At 41.8% G+C, this 22957-nt stretch overlaps 1 protein-coding gene across 2 annotated transcripts in view; it reads right to left on the bottom strand.

The window, feature by feature from the left end:
* DPP10 (dipeptidyl peptidase like 10) overlaps nt 1–22957 on the bottom strand; it is a 480529-nt gene that overhangs the window by 86899 nt on the left and 370673 nt on the right. The gene's annotated exons all lie outside the window — the stretch shown is intronic.

Here is a 22957-nt window from a genome sequence, read left to right as displayed (position 1 = left end):
CTGACAATGCTACTTCTGGACTTGAGACCCTGCTTGTGATTGCATTTTCTAGGGGCAAGACCACCATTCTTCAGTTGAATGTCTACTGGGCTTGCAACTCCACTAATGACATCAAGTGAAGTTTGGAAACTGCAGCACCAGCAACAGGAAAATAAGGCTAGTTAACATATCCTTATCGGGGTGTTTATCATAGCTGGAACACTGAACTTGCTTCTACAATGGCTTAACATAATAGGGGTTTCTAGTCTCTGAGACAATGCATGATTTCGTTCTAATTAATCTTCCATAGTTTGCCTGTGACCTGTTTGTTTGACTCCATGATTGAAAATAACAGGATAAGCAAAGTGTACCATCAAATATAATAGAAATATGGTCTGTAAACTGAAAGGGTCAGTGAATTTTGCAACAACAATTTACTCTCCACACACTGGTTTTAATAGTTTCCTGAAATTTAATTTTCAAGATGAAAAGATAATAACACCAAATGTCCAGTATCTTGTCTTCGGGGAGTAAGCAACAATTTGGGCCTAAAAAAAACCCGAGGGATTTCATACGCTCCAGCACATAAAATATGTAATCACCTTTTGCCTTCTGCAGTTCTTAAAAATAGTGAAAACATGCCTGGCTAGGCAGTTCAAATTAACAAACTTCATTACACTCAAGACGGGTTTGCGCTTATCTGATCTCCACTATACAAAGTGATTTTCAAAATAATTTCTCAGTATTATTAGCCTCACCCTGTGTGCTAAACTGAATCAAAAAGATAAAGGCAGGCTAAACCTGTCATATTAGAAAATATGTCTGACCGCACTCCCAAATTCAAAATGCAACCCAAATGTTTCTGCATCCTAAAAGAAACAGTTGTTTTCCAGGTTGAACGTACAATCAGACTTTAATGTTCTAAGAATCTGTGCCCTTTGCATAAAATATTATAGAGCCATTTTAGAATATCTATCTATCTATCTATCTATCTATCTATCTATCTATCTATCTATCTATCTATCTTAAAAGTTAAGCATGGACCTCTCCACAAGGCTAAAGAGATGGTGGGAGCACCATAAAGATCCTCTGTCATTACCACTGTAGTCTTAGGGATGCAGTAATACATGAAACTCTTCCGCTACAGACAGAAGTTACACATAAACCAGTATAAGCATGGGTATGGGGGTGCACACGCCATGGGGAGCTTCCCTGAACCCAGGCAAGCCCAGGGTCCTTCAGTCCGGGGTACTCTGCTCTGGGGAGCTGTGGGGAATCCCTCCCCTCCAGCTCCTCCTGCCTCTGTCCTGCATGGCTAGGCAGCTTGGCTCTGCCACCACCACAGGTGGGAGTGTTGCCCTCGGCTCCAGAGGGCAGGGCTGCCCCAGGCTGGTGGACCCTGGGCTAGGCTGGGGGAAGCTCCATGAGGCACAGGATTCCTCCTGCACCCCCACACCTGGCTGTGCAGGTGTGGGACCACCCTGGGGGAATGCTTCCCCCTTCCCACCTGTAGCAGCAGCAGAACCAAGCCACCAGCCATGCCAGTCCCCGTGGCAGGGCAGCCCCAGGCTGGGGGACCCAGGGCTAGATGAGGGGAAGTCCCTAAAGGCACAGAGCTCCCCCCATGCACCTGGATGCATAGGCATGGGACTGGCCCAGGGGAATTATCCCCTGCTCCCTCCTGCTACAGCAGTGGAGCCAAGCTGCTCAGCCACATGGAAGAAGGGGAGAGGGAGGGGGAAATGCCCTTTGGCTCCCTGGGGCAGGGCAGCCCTGGGCTGGAGGAATCCCTGAGGCATGGGGTTTCTTCTCATGGGCAGACACCTGGCTCAGGGGCCCGAGACTGGACCAGGGGCTCCTTCCCCCAACCCTGCAGGAAGACAGCAGGAGGTTGGGAGCATGTGCTGAGCAAGAATCAGCCCCCTCTCAGCTGGGTTGGGCTGGGTAATGGCTGGCAGACTGGGCGGTATGAAAACTGAATGTGAGTTCAGTTTTTTATTAGTTCAATCCACACAGCTTAGAGAAACCGGTGAAGATCAGATCCATTCTACCTCAGGATTTTAGACTCTCTGTACTTTGTATTTACTTCCTTTTGGAAATATTGGTATGTGGGTCAATGTAGTTATGTCTGTCACTGGCACGTTGTTACCCCTAGTGGCCATTCAGCATTGCGGCAGTGACAACCTCCATAGAACACAGGTCTACGATAGTCGTAGAAACTGAAGTCTCCCTCCAACAAAATACACATCTTGGGCAGACTCTGTATGTAAGGGCACCCCGTGGACTTCAGGACCAGGCCCAAATGTCTGAGGCACTTCAATAGTAAACACTGCCCTACAGATGTGTAAAGCCCAAAAAAGAAGTAAAATGGATACAGTGCAGAATTCGGCTTCTTGGAAGGGAAAAACTAAGGATGCCGTAATCCTATTGGGCATGGGGAGGAAGAGAAGGGGGAAAAGCCATACACATCAGAATGCAAGATTCATTTGGTCAGAGCACAGAGAGTTTGTCAGCCATTAGCATGCCCAACCCATACAGAGTGCCAGAGGAAGAGTACAACAGCAATAGAAGTGCAACTTAAGGGTACCGAACAAGATTAGAAATGAAGAGGGGAAACATTCCCTGTGCTAATGCATATTTAATATAAAATACTTGAAACAATTCATTGGAAAACAAATCACTAGGCTAGAGTCATTCACATTTCCTCACTCTCTCTGACCCTATGAATATTTAATTATTCCACTCAAAGTTGAACAACTTTAACAGGAGGGAATGAGACAACCCTAACACAGAATGCCCTTAATTTGGTGATTAGAGCAACCGTATGGAAAATGAGAAATACATGTTCAAATTCCCCTAGGAACAGGAGGGAACTCAATTTGGTCTCCTTCATTTTTGTAGGGTGCTCTAAGATACCCGAGGCCCCTACAAAGGTAAGCAGCAGCTGAGCAAGCCTCTGCGGAACTACCTTTCTAATATAGACAGTTATATCAAATGGTCAGTTAGGGAAAATTAAGTGATTAACTTGCATGGGCAGTTAGACTGGGTTTACGTGACTGTCTCTTTTTGTACATCTTTCCCTAAGGGACTGGGCCAAGGTTACCTAGCAAGTAAATGTCAGAAATTAAACTAGAACCCCAGTGTTCACAGTTGTAGTCCAGCATCCTATACAATGAGCCATGCTGGTTCTCTTTTGGCTCTTTACAGAGAGAAAATGATTTGTGTTGCTGTCCAGACTTATAGTCCTGGGACAAATGTGACCATCTAAAAAATCTACCCAATCCCAGAAGACTATTGGCCTGGGCAGTGGCACACCAGGGAGGCAACATATCTAATTGCCTTTGTCTTTCCAGTCCAAATGACCAGATACCCATTTACCACTGGCTCCACTAGAAACAGCCTTTGGCACAAGTCCAGAGAAAAGAGTGAATTTCCACCTCTGGAGAAAAAATCTTAACTGCTTTGTTACCATGCCCTAAGGTCAACATGAATATTCAGCATATATTTGCCAGCTAGATTGCTAATCACCACCACTGTCATTACCAATAGCTGCAGCAAGACCTACAGTCCATCAGATCCTAAGTATAATCTAAGTTCCACCTCTTCTTCTTGTAAGACTGCCAAACAATTACTTGGATAATTAATTCTTCAAAGGCTTCAAGATGCTTTTCCATATGGGCTTGTCTCTTAACCATTTGTTCTCTCTCATGTTTTGCCATACATTAACCAGGACAAAATCCAACATTCCTTAGACAGATCATTTTCTATGCAGTAACAGTTCCAAAAAGAGCCTGCTAACATATTAACAACTTTCAATTCACCTGTATCATCCAGTGATTATACTAAAAAAAAAGAGAATAAACCCACCCTTCATCTCCCAATGCATTTTGTGTTGAGAGATGGGTGTAAAAAAAACATTTTTGAGGGGAAGAGACCTCATCCATGTCCTACATGGCTATGAGTCTACTGTTGGCACCAAGGGCCAGGCTACAGCTCATCCTGGGCAAGGAAGCAGGAGGGTCATTAGTCCAGAATCCATGACTTGAGAAACTGCTTCCTTTTGCTCCTCACAAATGTGAACAGTAAAGGATGACCCCTTAGTTCCTCCTCCTACACACTGTCGGGACCCAGGGCAGCCGGCCAGCAGCTCTCCCTGACTCCCACCCGGGCAGACAAGGGTCCGGGGCCTTAGAAGGCCGTCAGGTGGGTACTTGTGACGCTTGGAGTGGAATTAATTAGGCAGACACTTATCGGTTGCAAAGCAAGATTGTTTACTCACGTCAAGGTGGTGTAAGACGGAGGTCAGAGATATTTAGTTAGTTACAGCTTAGAGATCGTCGTTCAGTCGTTCTGCAGATATATATATACGGGCCGGCGGTCGGCTTATCGGGCATGCAGGGCAAGGGTACGCCAGGGAGGTCGCGGCGGGAAGACGCTGACAACTGATCAAATTGTCAGATTTACTCCAAGGTGTGGGCAGAGTTGTCTTCGACTTTGTGAAAAATGTAAGCGGGTTTTGTTTGTATGATAGCCAATTGTTTTTCGCCACGTCATAAATCTAATTAGAATCGCCAATTATCTAGCGGTCTTTGCTAGGGTGTTATTTTCACAGGGTTACTCCTTGTTTTCTTTGACCAATTATAATGATTTATATAAAGCAAAGAAGGCAAAAGTTTTTATCTCTGTTAGTGGCGCAGCAATAAACTTCTTTTTGACATGCGCAGAAAAAAGCAGTTATTATCATTATTGTTAACCCTTAGTTAACCTAGTGCAGAAAAAACTGTTTTAAATGGTTATTACTTGTTTGTGACATGGGCACTACTTAATATGGTTGTGATACACACAAACTGTGCCAAGTATAAGGTTGGTCCTACATTTATCCCTGCAGAGAAATGGACAAGTGAGGAAGTAGGACTGTCCATACTGCAATCAAAGGTATGATTGCAGCAGGTGTAGGCTTACATGAATTATCTTTACTTTGGCCAGGTGGAATATCAATATCAGTGAACACGTGGTGGCCCAGACTTCAAAGCAGCCTCACTGCCCAAGTGTCCAGGGTTCAGGGCAGGCTTGTGTACTTCACACTGAAGCCTGTGAGGTTGTACCTTCATAACTACGCTCACTGAGGTGTGTCTACACATGTTGCAATCACACAATGTGGATAAAACCCTTTGAGTTATGGTATGACTCCCAGGTTGTACCTAGAACATGCAGTTCTGTATACAAAGGTCATAGTGAAGGCCTAGACCCCTAAACAATAATAAACTGGTAAGTTAAATTGGACCCATTATTTCATTTGGATTTTATTTGGGGGAGTGGGGGAGATCTAAATAATTAATAATACCTGAATGATACACAAGGAGCAAAGTATATCTGGATATGGGAACTGACCATGTTTAGAGGTTCCCTGTATAATTCAGCCCATTCCTAGTTTCAGTTTGGTCACAAAGTGTGGAAAAGGCAGATGCCTATGGTGCACTGAATGGCCATAGAAAACTATGCTTTTTCCATGTCCAAATTTGGGCAAAAATAATCTTAGACCTATGGAACAATATGAAACACATAGGAGTCACTTTTCATCATCAGCAATCAAGATGGTAACCTTGGTTCTAATTTGTGTAGTTTAACAAACTCGCCATTCTTTCTAATTCATTGCCATTAACAATTCACAGAACCGTTATGACATGAAACACCAAAAATTGCCTCCAACTCATAAAAGAAAGTCAAATAGTCAACATGCAATTCTGAGACATTACAGTCACAAGCACCTTAGAAAGACTTGACTGGGCAGTTTCTCTTTCACTGCTCAATTTTTTCCAGTGCTCTAAAAGATATTTCCTTGTTTTTAGACAGAACTGTGCTGCAGCATGTGCTTATTGCCTACCCTCCTGCTCCTAAGTGCCATTAAGAGACTTCAGTCATGTACGTTAAGTATCACTTGGAACAGCAGAAAGTTTCTCTGTCTATGATTTTGCTTGTTTCTATCCAATAGATTTGCATCATGCACACTGCTGCTTCTTAACGACAAAGGGATTTGGCAAGATGACTCAGCTAAATGGCTTATTCGAACTGACAGGGGTACATTAGGTGAGTTATTTATGACCAACCCTCTTTTTGCTGTTCGTAGAGAAACTAGGGGATCAGGATCTATCCTAGCATCTATGGAAATATAACAGCTTCAAATGTCAAAACCTACACTTGGAAACTGACATTTCTAGCGGTAGTATAGTGGGTTATTTACAGATTTTGCTAAAAGATATTAAGTGGGAACTGTAATAATTAAAAATACGTGATCCAAACAATATTCTCTTTGTGTACAGTCGTACAGTCCCTCGTAAACAAGGCTGTCATATGCGAGGGACACTAATTGGAAATTTGACAAGGATTCGCATAACTTTTCCTTTTCAGGCTTCTAGGCTCCAATCTAGCAAAACAAAATTTGCTGTGTTAGACTGAGGCAGTCTGAGTAGAGCTATTAGGGGGACAATTCCATCTCATGGCAACTTCTAAGGTTTAGACATTTGTTTTCATTACACAATGGAATAAAAGACTTTCTGAAGTGTTTTTTTTTTGGGGGGGGGGGAGGGTGGGGAGGGAAAGGGGGTTAGAAATGGCATTGTTGTATTATGGCTGTTTTCAGATTGATACCTGAATTCAATTTGGGAAGGAACATTTATGTTGCCTGGTAGGCAAGGTTAAAGATTCAATCCTTGCTTAATCCATAGCAGAGTTTTTCATCTCAGTTTACTCAAAATAAGGCTTTAAATCTGTGGCTCTTCTAGGCCAGTGCCCTATCCACCATTCCAGAGGCATGCAGGAAACTGTCTCTTCCTGTCCTTTCTTGCCAATGAAGAAGCATTTAATAGAAAATGCTCTGCCCAACTCACTACTGACAAGCAACAAGTACTTAGGAGCTGTAACCACTTCGTATGTATGCCCAATCCTATTCTAAATGCTATTTCTTCTTTCTCATACTGGTTAGCCCCATTTCACCTTTTTTCATTAACATGAAAGTAAGGGCCCAGCGTGCATGCTATAAACAGGCAGAAAGCAGATAAATACTTTAAATATTTTGGAAATCTACTTCTCTTATGTATAAACAAAAGCCCAATGTCTGATGCTGGTGCTTAGACATTCTGCATCCCCCCTACAAGAAACACTACCAAAATTGTCTGCAGTGCTTGCAAAGTAACTCTTTACACTCAGTATGACTATTTGGAGAAAGTATGGCCCAAAGTAGTTACACATATTAAATTGGTGTAAATGGCTAAAGGGTTTACGATGGATGGGGCACAAAGGTGTTTCAGAATAAAAGAGAAATGCAACTTGAAACACTGAAATGCACACCTAATTGCATAGGAGTTAGCACAACTCTACTCCTTTTGCATTAGGAAACACAAAATAATTTATTTTGAGGTTATATGTTATTCATAGGTATCGCTATAACAGTAATATTTCTTGGCTTACACTTTTAATTATACTCTTCTAATTTGCTTAGCCAGTTGCCAGGTAGCAGCAGCAGAGGGCAGCAGAGTGTATCACACTGGGTGCATCTACATGTGCGCTTCACAGCAGAGTAGACTAATTAGCTCCACAGGGGGCATGTCTACACATGTGCCTTACTGTGCAGTCATTTAGTACTTGCTTAAGCAAGTACTAAGCTGAGCAGTAACAGTTCTGTTGCCGCATGGTTATTTTTAGCTGCTACTGTGCAGTAGCATTGCAATCACGGTTTGTGCCCAGCGATGCTACAGAGCAGCAGTGTCTTGTGTAGATGCGCCCAGGAAAGCATAATCAACTACACATGTGTCGGTATTAGGGCACAGTACATTCATTAACTCTGCTGTAAGATAGTACTGTCAGGGGCAGTACTATATTATGGCAGAGTCATTTACTCCACCAAAACACAGGTGTAGACGGTGACAGGGACTGGCTGCAACACATGGGTGCTAAAGTGTGGAGGCTGCCTGCCACTTAACCCCACACTTTAGCACTTTTGTGCCCCAGCCAGCCCCTCTGCCACCACCTGCAGCCTGGGGCTGACCCCCCATAGGCTGCTGCCAGCTCAGCACTGCTCCACCCCAGATCAAAATGCTGCTGTCCCGGGCGCACGTGTAGATGCGGCACTGAGAGCAGTTCACTCCAGGTGAAATAGCTCTGGAGTTTATTGCTGTGCATTAATTTCTCATGTAGATACACCCACTGAGGCTGAAAGTGTATTGCAAAACAAATTTGCATTATGTTTTAACATATATGTTGTCAAATATACACCTGCATGTTCATATGAATTTGTCAGTGTTTATATCTATATCCACCTATATATGTATCTATATATAGATATATATATATATAGATATATATATCTATATATATATATATATATATATGTATATACAGATACAGATATATATACACGTTGGAACAGTATAAAGGTTTTAAAAGTATGAATACCTTTGCTAATTTTGATTATTTCTCACCAAGTATTCTGCGTATATTTTGCAAGTATTCTTATTTATGTTATCAGAAAATATTTTAAGAAGTTTTCTGGGACTGTAGTAAGAAAACTGTAGTGAGAAACTGACCTATGTTAGACCTGTTTCCTTTCCTTTATTAGGGTTTATTAGAGTTTTTGCTCTCCAGGCCAAGGACTGTTGGATAAATTAGCTGGTTTATTATGGCTGCTTTGCATCTCTCCAACAAGGCAAAACGGACTCATTCTAGTCAGAAGTCTCCATCTGAGGGTCTTGGGCAGTGCTGGATTAGGGAACCACAATCAGCTTACTGAGGGGAGTGTTGCTTCAAGTAAAAATTTACTTTTGTGCATTCATATGTTGGGAAAGCATTGGGCCCACTGTCCATGATATAGAAAACAACTACCAGTAATAGTTAATAGCAATAATAATAGTAACTAACTGTTCCTACAATCATTCTTTAACGAGTCTAATTTTCAAAATGTTGCGATTGACCAAAATAGGAATTTTCACAAGGGGAGATTTTACATTCTTTTCATTGTATTTTAATTAGGGTGGAAATTACTTCAGTAGCTGTTCATTTAGTTTGTCACTTATGGGTCTTAAAACATTTATTTTTCAAATGTTACAAAGCAGTGTTTTTATCCAGCAACTACAATATGGCGGAGCAGGTGCTCAGATAGCATGCTGATGCGCATGGTATACTGAATGACTTCTCCCCTGCATACTAAATTAATCTGCTGCCATTGACTCACAGAGGTATGCAAACATTATAATTTTTAGAACAACTGCAAGTTATCTACATAGTTATTATATCTTAGCTGTTATTTAGCTGTTTTACAAATTGGCTAGAAGGAAAAGTGAACACACAGCTATAAGTGTCCAGTATTGATCTGTGCCTACGCTGGTTTGTAAAAATAAGGACACAAATGGATAACCTGCAGTATCTGTGGCTACTATATTTCATTTCAGATGCCCCCATGCACAAGCATGTGCCCTGGATTGTCAAAATTGCATTGAAAAATTCTACCAATATCGTTGATGGAACCTCATTGCATTTCCTTCAGTCTGATCTCTGGGTCTACCTCCACTGCCAGAGATTTAGCAGAAGTGTTTGAATCATTGTACTTGAAGTCTAAGGTCTACTGCTGGCCCATGCAGTGCTAACTTTCTTTGGGGGATTGCATTCCTCTGCCATTTTGCCACCAGTTGCTAGACCAGAGGTGCAACAGTCAGGGTCTTTGCCCAGGGCAACATCAGTAGTAGAGGCAGGAGCCAGGCTGGCTGTGGCAGATGGGACAGCAGTGGCAGCAAACGCTGTTCATGAACCCCTCTAAATTATGCTACTGGCTTAGAGGTATGTAATCAGAAACTGAGCCACCAATGCAAAATGCTTCTGACACCTAAAACAGCTCCTGACACTTGACTTCTTCAGTAGTCACAATGCTTTACAGGCAGTCTATCACTTCGGATGCAGCACAGAAGTAAGAGAGCGAGATCTAAAAGTACTACTGTTGCCTCATAGATATTCTTTGCAGAAATGGATTAGCATTAAGGAATTAGAGTTTGCAAATTGTTGATCCCCCGGTAGAACTACCTCATCTATTTCCATTGTTTCTAAGGCTCATTTCCATATGATATCAAACGCTATACGATGACCAAATGGATATATTTGTAACAGACTCGCTATGAAGTGTTTTGCCCATTTGGAGGGGAAAATGGAAACTTATGGAAAGAATTGTATCAGGGGTTAACTGCCATTATAGAAATTGTATCAAGAGGAGGATCTAGCCTACATCAATTTTCTTTGACAAAATGTAACTCAGCATCATCCAATAAGACAGGGACTGCATTCAGTCAGGATAGAAGTGTATCAGGGGTTTGTTCAGAGAAATGTACAGGGGTTTTATTTACACTTGCTCCTGGAGTATAGATCTACCCTTTTTTCTACTGTTGTATGCAGTCCTTGACATCCAGTTAAACTGCTCTGTGTTTCTGGAGACTGACAGCAAAAGCTTATAGCACATTTTCCATCTGTGGCTGGTCAGGAGGCTGTAAACATCCCTTCTACAGGCAACTCGTACAGCCATTAACCTTGACTTTATCACTTCCAGGCTATATTACTCTAACATAAACTATCTGTGTCTGTGGTCTCCAGCTCTGCTTGCAGTTCATGTTGTTAACGGGTTTGGGTTTTTTTCTTTTTTTACCACTCATTGCTGGGACCTAATTTAAGTGGGTCATCATTTGTCAGGAGGTACCACAGTCATTTCACATTTTAAATATAATGGGCTTTCGGTGCAGAGAAGTACTTTTCCACTAGCTGAAGATCTGGCCCATTATCTTAAAAGCTGAAAAGAGAAGAGAGCTTTTTAATTAATCCTTGTCGTGTGATAGCTGCTCAAGTCACATCTGAGTATGTGCAGGGACATTTTAAATAGCTGTCAGCCTTCCCCCTCCCTCCACTCAGGCATAAAACATGAACTTGATATGTATATGTCTGTTGGTTTCCTCTGTCCTCCACTCTTTGATGCAGTTGCCCACATCTTAGTCCTGATCTTTCCAAACTGACAAAAAAAAAGACTCCAATATATGCAGATAAGTAGCACCGAAGTTCCCTTTCTTTCCTGCCAATCGGTGCTTCTTTTTCACTTACAAATCGACATCAGGAGTGACCGACAGTTATATTGTTACTCTCCAGGGTCATCCTGGTCTTGAAGCTCTCACCATCTAAGCAGCTTGCACATGGACATATTAGTGAGTAGCCACCGCACTTCAGTCTCATACAGCCCGACTCGGCACCACCATGAAGTCAGTTTAGCATGATGTGATAGGTTCATCTGATTGAATCCTATGGAATGGGTATAGTGTGCAACGTGCACCCTCCCCCTACAGGAGAATAAAGCATGTAACAGGAGCTCTGAGAAACTCAAATGATTCCCATGCAATGAAGAAGGACAACCAAAAAAATACATGGATCCCCAGGAAACGTTAGGACATTCACCTGAAGTCCTTCAGCTAACCTCAATTCCTTCCCAGAGGATTTTAGTTTTTCATTACCTTTATGGACCCCGTATGGAGACAGACTGCCCTCACCTACAGTCTCTGAGCTGCAGAAAGCTCAAATGAATTTACTTCCCTGGCTCACTTCTCTCTGAGCTATATACGGACCAATACAAGTGAAAGGACTGCATCTCAGCAGAGATTTTTCACTTCTTGTCATTTCTGTCTGCTGATATACATCTCTGCTTTCAGAGTCAGAACCAGCAAGGCACTAGAGCTGTCAGCTTTTCAAGTATCTGCTTTCAGAGATTTTAGCAAAATACCACCCAGAATTTGTCCTTTTTCTATGGGTGGTGAAAGATGTAGTGCTCAGCTCTTACTATTTACTTGACATTTTTTACTCCAAAGAGATAACTGAAATTTGAATGAGTTCTAAAGGCATTTTAATGGCTGCAGTGTTTTTGAAACTAGGAATCAAGGTGACATTTTCAAAAGAGCTCCCAAAGGAGAGCCAAGGATTTTGCATATGAATCTTTTGTGCATGCATCTTCCTGTTTGCTGCTAAACATCTGGTAACGGCACAGCTAACACAGGCAGCTATGCAAACTTGGAAGCAGTTTTATATAAAAATTAAGCCCCTAATGAATCTAGACTTTGTAGGGTAAAAAAATATGCAGGCATTTCTTGCCTTATCAGGAAAAGGTTAAATCGTGTTGGACCTGTTTTCTTTTCCTTTTATGTTGTTATACTCATCAGTGGCATTTTATTTCATTATTTTCATCAGCGGCAGTTGCTGTGGGGTTTTAGACTTTTAGTGTACTCACTTCTTCATTCTTGTTGGTTACAGAAGGCAGTGCAATTTTCACATAAAAAGCACAGCGCCATCATCCTACAACCATTAACTGTCAAACTACTGGACTTGCTGTTAACATTAGCTAACAGGAGAGAGCCTGTCAAGTAACAGCTATGCTGTGTAGCATATGATGCTTGTTGAGAACTGTAGCATGCTTGACGGCTAAGATGACAAGAAAGCATTTTTGTTCGTTATCTCGTTGAGGCTGCTTACATGGGGGTAAAAGCCATAATAAATGATCTTTTATTTTTTATTAATTGGTTTAAAATAAGAAATGTAAAAAGCTTATCATTTTAACCTTAACCATTTTAACCCATAACAAGCTTCTATAGATAGATGGATACTATGACAGCAAACTATCAAGGGACTTCCATTTATACACAAGTAGACATACACGCACTGATCCAACAGGTAAGATACTCTCAATCAAAGGTAACAGCAAGGAAAAGGGAACAGGAGAGAAGATATCTCATTTTATCTGCCTTTGCTTTCTCTACTAACTATACCCTCTGTGTCTTTTTAAATATTCTCTTACCCTTAGCATGTACAGAAATAGTGGCCAGCTTCCTTAATTTCCCATTATTTCTTAAATACTTTTCTTTTGGATGTAGCCAGGAAACAGGTAAATATTTTCACAAATGATTAGCAACACCCAATCTGTTACACTCAACCATTTTAAGCCATCTGAAGTTAAGAAACACCATTCCCAATTTTATACTAAGGCAGGTGCACCGCACAGATATCCTTATTTGAATAAGGAAGCATTAGGCAGTTTAGTGACATAACAATTTAGTCTTTAAGCATATGTTAAACGCACCCTCACTTCCTGTTCCCAAACATTTCAAATTTTCTAGTGATAAGCCTTCCCTTCCTCTCACATTTGTACATAAGAACATAAGCGTCACACTAAGTTAGAGGATACGTCATTGATCATTCTGTCCCCCATGATTTTTTCTAATCTCTGTTCAAACTAGGTTATATTATCTAACTCTACAACCCCCTGTAGAAACAAGTTACAGAAACAAACTCTCATACCCATCTTCCAAACACTCTTTCTTTACTTAGGGTATGTACAGACGTTACACTTAGATTGACCTAATTAGGATTAAGTTGTTCTAAGTCCCAAGCTGTACAGACATTTGAGAAGGTTAGATTGGGCAAAAAATGGCCAGCCTGATGCAACTTATTTCCCCTGAGGAGGTGAACTAATTTAGACAGATTAGCCCAATCTACCAAATTAGACAGATTAGCCCAATCTACCAAACACATGGATGTGTTTGGAGTGTAGACCTGGGGCTAAACAAGCCCAGCTGCTCAACCCAGCTTTGGGTCTGCACTTCTTCTACCCCTCCCCATGCTCATCAGTCTATTTTTAGCTACCCACTACCAGATGGAAACCCACCTGCAGACCTCCCCATCTTGCAGATGGCCAGTCCCCATCTGATCCTGCCACCAAACTCCACCAAGCTAGCCACCCCCCAGGCAGATCCTGCCTGCCCTTCCTCCCACCCCAACATACTTTGATCATATTCTCAGTATGGTTGCCAGCACTGGCAAACTGGACTTGGTCAACAATCTATGCAGCATAAAGATCAGGTAGATCAGATGTGTGTATGTACCCTTAGTGTCAGGCCCTTGCCATTACTGTCTCCCAAAGACATAAAACTCCCTTTCATATAGAATGGCACCTCTTAAATTACAACAACTACTTAATACACATCTTCTACTTCCTTTTTTATTTTTAGGATAAGCAGGCACTAGAAATTAATAACTGAAAACAGAGATAAACTTGGTAGAATATCTACAAGGAAATTATCCTTTGAATTTTCCTTTGAATGAATTTTGAATTGAAGGGATTTGATGGAAAAGCCTCAACCATTTGCATTTTACAACTCTTCTGTGCAAATAAGTCAAAATTTCTGAGCAATAAGGAATGAAGAAATTCTGTCTTTAGTGAAAGTCTTTTTTGTAATTGCATCTCCTAGATAAAGGAAAATACTGTATTGCCTCTTTGCTGTTGACCCAGAAAAATACAGTGCTAGTGTAGACTGCAGCAGAAAAATCTATAGTTGATCACTCTTGACTATATCATTGGTCTAATAAAAAATATCATCCCCCAAAATCCTTGCTCCTCTGTAGTGCATGCGGGAGTTTGCCAAATTCTGGTATTGGTAAATTAGCATTTAACATCATCATATAGAAAAAAGTAATCAGAGTCTAATGCTGCTTCATTTCTACAGTTTTGTCATACATGTTGTAGAACAGGTATTTTTTAAAGAGAAAATCAGGGCTTGCTTAGAGTCTGCTTTTCACAGATTTCTTCAAGTTTTGCTAAAACACAAAAATCCTAGCACCCTCAATCTCCTAGCTAAAAGCTGAAAATGTTCACGTTTTGGCTCATTGGTAAAACTCATCTTTTGGAAACTGAAAGTTTTTGGGCTGAAGATGATTGGCTTTCCCTGACAAAGTACTCCCAACTCCACTCATATCTCATTAACTTCAATGGGAGTTGAATGAAGCACCTCATAGAAACAGGGCCACATTCATTAAGGGCTCAATTAGGCAATTATTACTTATGTAGGTGTGCATCTACTTACAAGTGTAATCCTACTGAAAATAAACGCATTATTAAAGACATTTGCACTAAACTAAGTAAGGAATTGCATAGGAACCCTCTCTATTGATGTTCGTTTACCAGTCCTTTTTGACGTTAGCTTCTTGTTAAAATACTCTTGCTACTTTTTGCTTTTCATCACAAATTCAAGAAAATGCTTTGTCCTGCTTTCAGTTTTGCAGCCATTTGCCTCATTAACATGAACATTAAAACAAAAGGGGAAAAATGCTTTAACATTTCCGTATGTAATTTTGGTTATTTATTTAAGAATGCAGCAAGTCAAAAACAGAAGACTTTGAAAAACAAAATAAAAATTGCACATTTAATATATTTACTTGGATTTTACTTCATTATGATTAATTAAGCTCCTACTTAGCTCATGCACTTTGATAGATTTTTTTTTTATTTGCAAATGGAAGCATTTTTGCCAGGAGGGTTTGTCAAGTCTCATAGTACTAATTATAGTGAAATAAAAATAAGTAAGAAAACGCCTTCCAACAGATTAAATTACCAAATTGTTTGTTAATTATATTTTAAATCTTGGTAGAATACACTGACAAATGAGGCCTTTAGTGCTGCAGGAATTTTAAGGTATTCAAGCATATGCCTAACTAAAGGCATATGATGCTTTTCTGATAATGGAGAGTACATATAACTTCACTAGACTTGTTGAATGAGGTATTTCTGTTGTGTAGAAGCAGCTTGCTTGTAAAAGGTACAATGAAAGCTCAAAATTGAAGAGAAAAGAAACTGCAAAGAATGTCCACATTATTACAGCGATGGAAAGCTTGAAGGATCTATGCGTTTTGGAGGGTGGAAGGGGATGTGTGTCAGTTAGGAAGGAAAAATGACCCTACACACAACAGAGGCAGGATCAACTCAGTTGCAAACAGATAAGAAAGGCAGAAGGCTACGAAAGAGGTAAAAAGCCTCATGAACATAGAGTGTACGTGCATATTTTAAAGTAAAAGCGTACATTTCTAAGCCGTACTTAGCTTTGGGTGGCCTCTCGCATCTCACTGAACAAAAGGACAATTTGTCCTCGGTTTTCTAATATTTAGAATATTTTCTAAAAAATGGAGAAGCAAAGCTGAATCCACAAATAAAATATAGGCAACACTTTTTCTTGCTATGCACAAGAAAAGAAGCTCTTCTATACATTGATGACCTGAATTACTTTTAAGCACAGTAAACGCTCATCTCCAATCATATAATTTGATAATGCTGTTATTTTGCTGATGGCATGAATTTTTGACAGAAAAGCTATTACGCTTCTACAAAATGTTCCTTTTAGTATTCTATATGGCTATACCATTTTCTTTATTTCTGTTTTATTAAGGCATGCATTTATTTATGCACAGATAGCTATGGGTAAGTCAATCTATCACTATTTATGCTGATCCCTTCTGAATATATAACTCAAGATCCCTTCAGAACCACTTAATATATCACAAGAATGATGACCTTAATGTAATAAATAGCATGAAATACCTATAATAAATACAAAGACAACTGAAATAAATAGATGACTACAAAATAAACTAAGTCGCATAGAGTAAGCTAAAATGCAGTCTAAATAAAAGTAGCTTTGGTTAAAACTGGACACGATCATGACAAAAAAGCTATGTAAAATGAAATAATCTTCAAATGCATCCCAGAAGGGGTGAATTGGATGGCTATTATTAGACAATATCAGGCACTAGAAAAAAACATATTACATTTACATTTACCACGGGAATGTTTTCCTGCAAAAAGCCTCCCATAATTGGGGTGCGTATCTTAAATGGGGAAGCTGATTTTTCTGCCAAGAATAGAAAAACCCTGCCTTGATTCCTGCTTCACCATTTGGCAGCAGTGGCATTCCTATTCAGGCAGCTGAGAGAGTCTAAGGACTTAATGGCTCCTTGCTCTTCACTCCATGGATATTAACAACCATGTCTCTTTTTTAATGTACTTCATGTTGCATTAATCAAGCTAACTGTCTTCAGGCAATTTTGCTGTCTGCTATCTCTTCTTAGTCTCTCTTCTCCTAATTCACAGCCTTTAACTCTTTTGAAAATCACGGATCTCCCCATAGAGATCAGGTTTAAGCAGTAGATATGGTTTCAGCTTTTCATTGGTCAGCAAAGGGAAGGTGAGTCAACTGAAGATTAGGCCCTGTCCCTGATCTATGCACCTATAACTTTGGAAACATCTTTTCTTTATTTTGCCTTCCCCAAAACAAGGCTTTTAGGGCTGTGTGAAACAACATCGTTCTGATTCGACTTTAGTTTCGACACTTTAACAGAACAATGTTTCGTTTTGAGCTGCGTTTCATTTCGAAAGCACTATTCTGTTTCATTTTGTCAAAACTGTTTTGCTGTTTCCACACTGTTTTGATGCTTCACACATAGGTTATTATGGGGAAACATAAAATGCAGCAGGCAGGCAGATCGGGGTATCTACCGCACCCTTGGGAGGGCTGCGGGGGCTGTGCCAGACTCCTCTTGAGGGTGTGATACCCCAAAATGCCTGCCAGATGACAGACCAGTGCTGGGCACAGCCCACACCCAGTGCCAGGTGTCACAACCCAAAGTTGTGATTTTGTGTGTGTGTGCGCTTCGGCACTGCTAAATTATTTTTCCCGCTAAATTGCAGCTTCCTTGCATGGTAGAGTTTTCTGCTGCAGAAGAGAACCCCGGTGCAACGGAATATTCCCGCCAAATGTGTAGCTTTCTTTGCATGGTGCATTTCTTTTGCATCCAAGAAATGCAAGGTGCAAGGAGTTCCCGCCATTTGTATGAAGATTCGTGCCACATTATTGGCCGATTCTAATACATGCACACGTGGCGGCTAGCAATTGACTTGCTAGCCGTATAAAGAGCTTGGGTGGTTTCCGCCCAAGTTGGAGAGAGAGCAATTGGAGTTCGAGAGGGAGAGCGTGAAGATCTCTAAGCGCTGAGGATCCTTTCGGACCCAACGCTTTTCTTAAAAGGCAATAGAGGCCTGATAACCGAACCTGCGGAGCTTCAACAACTCCGGGGAAAAGAATGAACAGCCTCTAGCCTCTCCCCGTCACCGATAAATTCCTAGATGTATCCCTTCCTGTACGAGAAACTACCGAACCCACGGAGCTTCAATAACTCCGGGGCAAAGAACGAATTGTCATAGTCCTCTAACGAGGATTTAAACGGAGCTGAACCTGGAAATTGTCCAGCCTACACCACAACCATCTTTGGTGTAAGTAAACAATCTTTAAATCAACCATTACGCGTCCGTGACTAATTCTAGCTTGTCCCCAGTCTTCTCCGGCCCCATGTGCCCGGGCTGCTGGCCACAGCCCGCGTGCGCAAAGACCGGCCCGGCTCGCCCCCAGCCTGCACACCAGGAAGATCAGTGCTGCCACTGGCCTCAGACGCCAGCACCCAGCAGACAGACTGGGAGCACACACCCCTGGGAGGACTCCGGCACAGCAAACACAGACCTCCTGGGGGTGCCAACAGGTCCCCCATCTGCCTGCCAGCTGACAGGAGCTGATGTCTGGGGCCAGCGGGCCCACAGCAGATCAGCTCAGGTGGGACCCAGGGTGGGGAGCATCCCTACACCACTGGATCTGCCCCAGCTGCCACCTGGCTGGCTCTGGTAGGGGGTGGGGCAGATCCATTGGTGCAGGGACACTCTGGCAGGTCCCCACATGAGCTGATCTACCCAACCCCTTACCGGAACCAGCTCCTGATGGGAACTCAGGGCAGATCAGTTGGTGCAGGGACCCTACTCCACCTCAGGATCAGGGCAGTGGGTCCCTGCACAAGCTGATCTGCCCCAGCCCCGCTGGCCCCAGGCAGCGGCAGCACTGATCTTCCAGCACCGGTTTGCCATCTGTCAGACAGATCGGAGGCTTTCACCCACGAGAGGACTCCGGCACAGCCCCTGCAGCCCTCCCAGGGGTGCAGGGAGCCCCCAGATCTGCCTGCCAGATAACAGGAGGCAGGTGTTGCCAGCTAGGACCGGCGCTGAAGCCAGTAAGCCTGGCTTCAAAACTCCAAACATTTTGAAACTTTCAAAATGTTTTGAGTTCCCTCATTTTGCTTTGAAGCTGTTTTGAAGGCTTTTGTTTCATTTTGATTTCATTGTTTCGAGCTCAAAATGCATCAAAATGGCTTTGAATTGAAATGCCAGGTTACATTTTGCAGAGCCCTAGTGTGTGTCTTATTTGGGGAATGTAGCATGCAAGAAAAATATGGTGTTACAACTTTCCTATGTAACTGGACAACCTTGGCTTGATTTTTACATCTAGGCTCCAAAAGACAAAAACAGTTGCAAAATGGATTTTTTTTTAAGTGCCCAGGTACCTCACTGTCACTGAAAGGATGATTTGTAGGCATTTTTGCTAGCCCCCTTAGGCACCTACCTCCCTCAATACTTTGTAATACATGGCCTGTTACTGGGATAGAAATGATCAAGCTGGGCTATCTGAGCAGAGATGTAGGATTCCCAAGGACAGACACTCAGCTTTTATAACTGTCACAGTTTCTTTTAATCTCATGAAGCTATGACAATTTCCCCAGCTGAAGGGTCTGTTGTGAAATGTTTCAATTCTACTGATATAAAATGTTGGAAAAGATATGACCAAGGAACAGAATTTCAGAGAAGATGAGACTCCAGGAACTGGATCTGTTCAATTTGAATAAGAGAAGACAGAGGTGACTTGATAGCCACCTACAAGTATGTCAGGGATGAACACCAAGATCTAGGGGAGCAACTCTTCAGGAAGGCACCCCTTGGGAGGATGAGGACCAATGGGCACAAGCTAATTGAGGAAAAAAAGTTATTTTCTGTAAAGGTAACTAGAATCTGGAACACACTCCCAGTAAAGGTGGTACAGTCAGCCTCCTTGGAGGTGTTCAAGAGAAGGCTGGACAAGCACCTTGTTGACCTTGTTTGAGCCCAATAACCTCCTGCTCACAGCAGGGGACCAAACTTAATGATCTTATAGGTCCCTTCTGGTCCTTTGATTTTATGATTCGGAGACCAACCAGAGATCTGAACCCCTTTGACATATACTGTACAGTTCTACTTCTTGAGAAAGCCTTCTGCCTGCATAAAAGATGGCATTCCAGTTCTGACCTCTTAGTCTTTACAAAGATTAAAAATACTATTTTGAAAAAGTGACCTCAAAGGCATTTTTGAAGTGGCTATGTCTAGGACATTAAAGCATTATAATTAAATAGAGAAAGGTTTGTTCTCCCCAACTTTTGCAATTTTACCAATGAAATGTCACAATTCAAACAGTGGCTTGTTCTCTGAGTTCTTCTCCTAACCTAAATAAAATCATGCAGTCTTAGTAAATAGCAAGAAAGTGAAATAACTGACAGTCAAAGAAGCTGCCACTGCTGTAACTTTGGAACAACTGTGCAATGATCTGCTCTGGGCATGAAACATGAAACATATAATGTCACTAGCAGCATGTAGCATCATAATCCCTTAAATAATCCTAAAAATAGTCAATAACAGTAGTTGGGTCTTGTTGTTCTATGATTGGCACAAGATTTTGGATCAGGGCTGAAAGTACAAATTTCATTGTGTCTTTGTTTTTAGTATGATAAGCTCTTCCTGGCCTACGATATCAATCCCTGTTCAATCATTTCTTCTGTATTTCCTGTCTTCACTTTTTTTGATAGCTACTAAAACCATCTATCTTCCTCCTCTGAAGTCTGTTCTTGCTCTACCTCATGTGCTGAACCAATTATAAGCTTCTTGTGTTGTCTGCATTGCTAGTTGTGTCCTAGACAAAACTAAGCTTAATGTTGCTACATGACAAACAAGTCTGGCAATATCTTACAACTAATCTATGAATAAGGGGTTATGCTAGTCCTTCTGACTCTCATGCCTTAACTCCTTGATGTAGTATCATGCTACTGGTATAGTAAAAGATGTTTAGAACTGGGAGCTTCTGTGTCTTCTGTTCCTTTCATGTGACAGGCTCTCCTACAGCCTTTTTTTGCTTGAAATACCCGAGCTGCCTGCCCCCTCTTAACTAACAGATCAGCAAAAACAATTATGCATGCATACTAACCCCCTCTCCCTCTTATACTTGCCAATGACAGTGTTTCAGCATGGGTATATACAGATATTTGGGGAGGTTAGGAAGAGGTTAGATCGACTTAAAAATGGCCACCCAGTCTAAGGTAAGTCAGGATGGAGGGAGAGTACATTGTGGGGAGAGGGTTGGCGGGATTGGGGGACAAGCAGGGTCCTGGGGGGCGGGAGACAGGGTCTGTGGGGAGACAAAAGGGGCAGGTGAGGTCCACAGGAGGAATCATGGGGCAAGCAGGGTCTGCAGAGGGTTGGTGCTGTCTGGGAGGGTTTGGTGGGATCATAGGGGTTTGCAGGGATGGAGCAGTTCTCTTCACCATACCCCAGGATGAGAGGCTATTTTTAGCTCCCTGGCTCCCCCACCCCTAGATGAACAACCCCTCACTGTGACCAAACGCCCAACATCCTGCCTGACCCTCCCCACCTCACTGACATATTTCCTCAGCTCCCAGCACTGCCAAATGCTAATAAAACCAACACTAGGAGTAGCTTGTGGGATAGGGGATCTGTGGGGCTCAGGAGGGGAGGCTGGCTGGTTTGGAGAAGAGGCTGTTTGTCTACGGTGTGGGGAGAGGCTGGGGCTGGGGCCAACAACTGCACTTTTCCAGCCCTGGGGCTGCAGTGGGAACTGTACAGAAGTTCAGGCCAATTAGGTCAGCCATTTTTAGACCAATCTAACTGTTCCGAACTTCTGCACAATTTGCACGTAGATGGACCTAACCAGGGATCTAATAAGTGTAATACAGTGTAAGGTCTGCACCTGTGTGAACTGAGATTAGGTGGCCATTTTTAATGAAATGTAACCTCCCCCTAACTTCCCTGAATGTCTGCATGCACCCTGTATGGCATAGCAGTCCCCCCCCCCGCCCCCCAATATATTCCTTCTTTCCTCACACATATAGTTGCAACATTTCCTCCTTGTTGAAGAGCCTTCTGGAAACGACAATGAAATGCTTTGCTAATAGAGGGTTGCAGCTGGGAAATATTGTTTGCTACAACTGAAGACTCACAAAGGATGTGTTTTACTAGAAGTTTTTTTTTTTTTTTTTCTTCTGGTTTTGCAGACCATATGGCAACATAAAGGCCATAGTGCAGAAAATATTTCAAAAGAATAACATTAACCTTGTTTGGAACATTAAGCAAGGTGGTTAATGTCATCTTTATTGCTCTATATATTATGGTCAAAGTTGTCAAACTCCTATGATGCAGGTTAGGTGCCTAAATAAATTACATCATTTTCAGAGACATCCACGTCTCCCAGATTAGCCTGTTAGGCACCCGTGTTTGAAAATGCTGGTCCATATTTCCAAAAATGACAGGCTAAACACAAATATATTGCTTCCTAAATCTTAATTTTTAAATGTTCCATTTAGATTTCAAGACAATTGACGAACATTTGTTCTTAAACTAGTGTTCAACGTAGTTATTGCTTCGTTTGTTTGGTTATGCTTTAAAGCATTAAATCAAGTGCTCAGCATAGCTCAGAAATATTCCTATAATTTCTGTTCCATGTTATGGACACATTACTTCTTTGTCATGTATGCACAGGTTGCAGTGTTCCAGAATATTGCGTAGTATATAATTTAGGGATTTATTACCTTTGATCCGGTTACTATGTTTTAGTTTACTACTATGTTTTAGTTCATTAAAGTACACCAAGCATGTTCCAGATGAATGCCATTAATTCTTGCTTCTCATCCCCACTTGTTTAACATGATGGATCCCAACCTGTTCTCTACTTTCACCATCTTGGCATGTTCTCCACTTCCACCATCTTGATTAATGATTCAAGCAACAGGATATCTTCTCTAAGTGCTCAACGGATAACGATTCTGTATACAGAATTCTCATGAAGATTCTATGCACAGAGGCCAAAGAATCATGCCCAGAGGCAATAATGAGACTATTAATTAAGCTACTGTAACTAGTACTGTGTCATTTTTTCATTCTGACAACTGAGTT

This window comes from Alligator mississippiensis, chromosome 4, assembly GCF_030867095.1.
Source record: "Alligator mississippiensis isolate rAllMis1 chromosome 4, rAllMis1, whole genome shotgun sequence".
In the NCBI taxonomy this organism is placed as follows: domain Eukaryota; kingdom Metazoa; phylum Chordata; order Crocodylia; family Alligatoridae; genus Alligator; species Alligator mississippiensis.
This window is presented reverse-complemented; position numbering and strand designations above follow the sequence as displayed.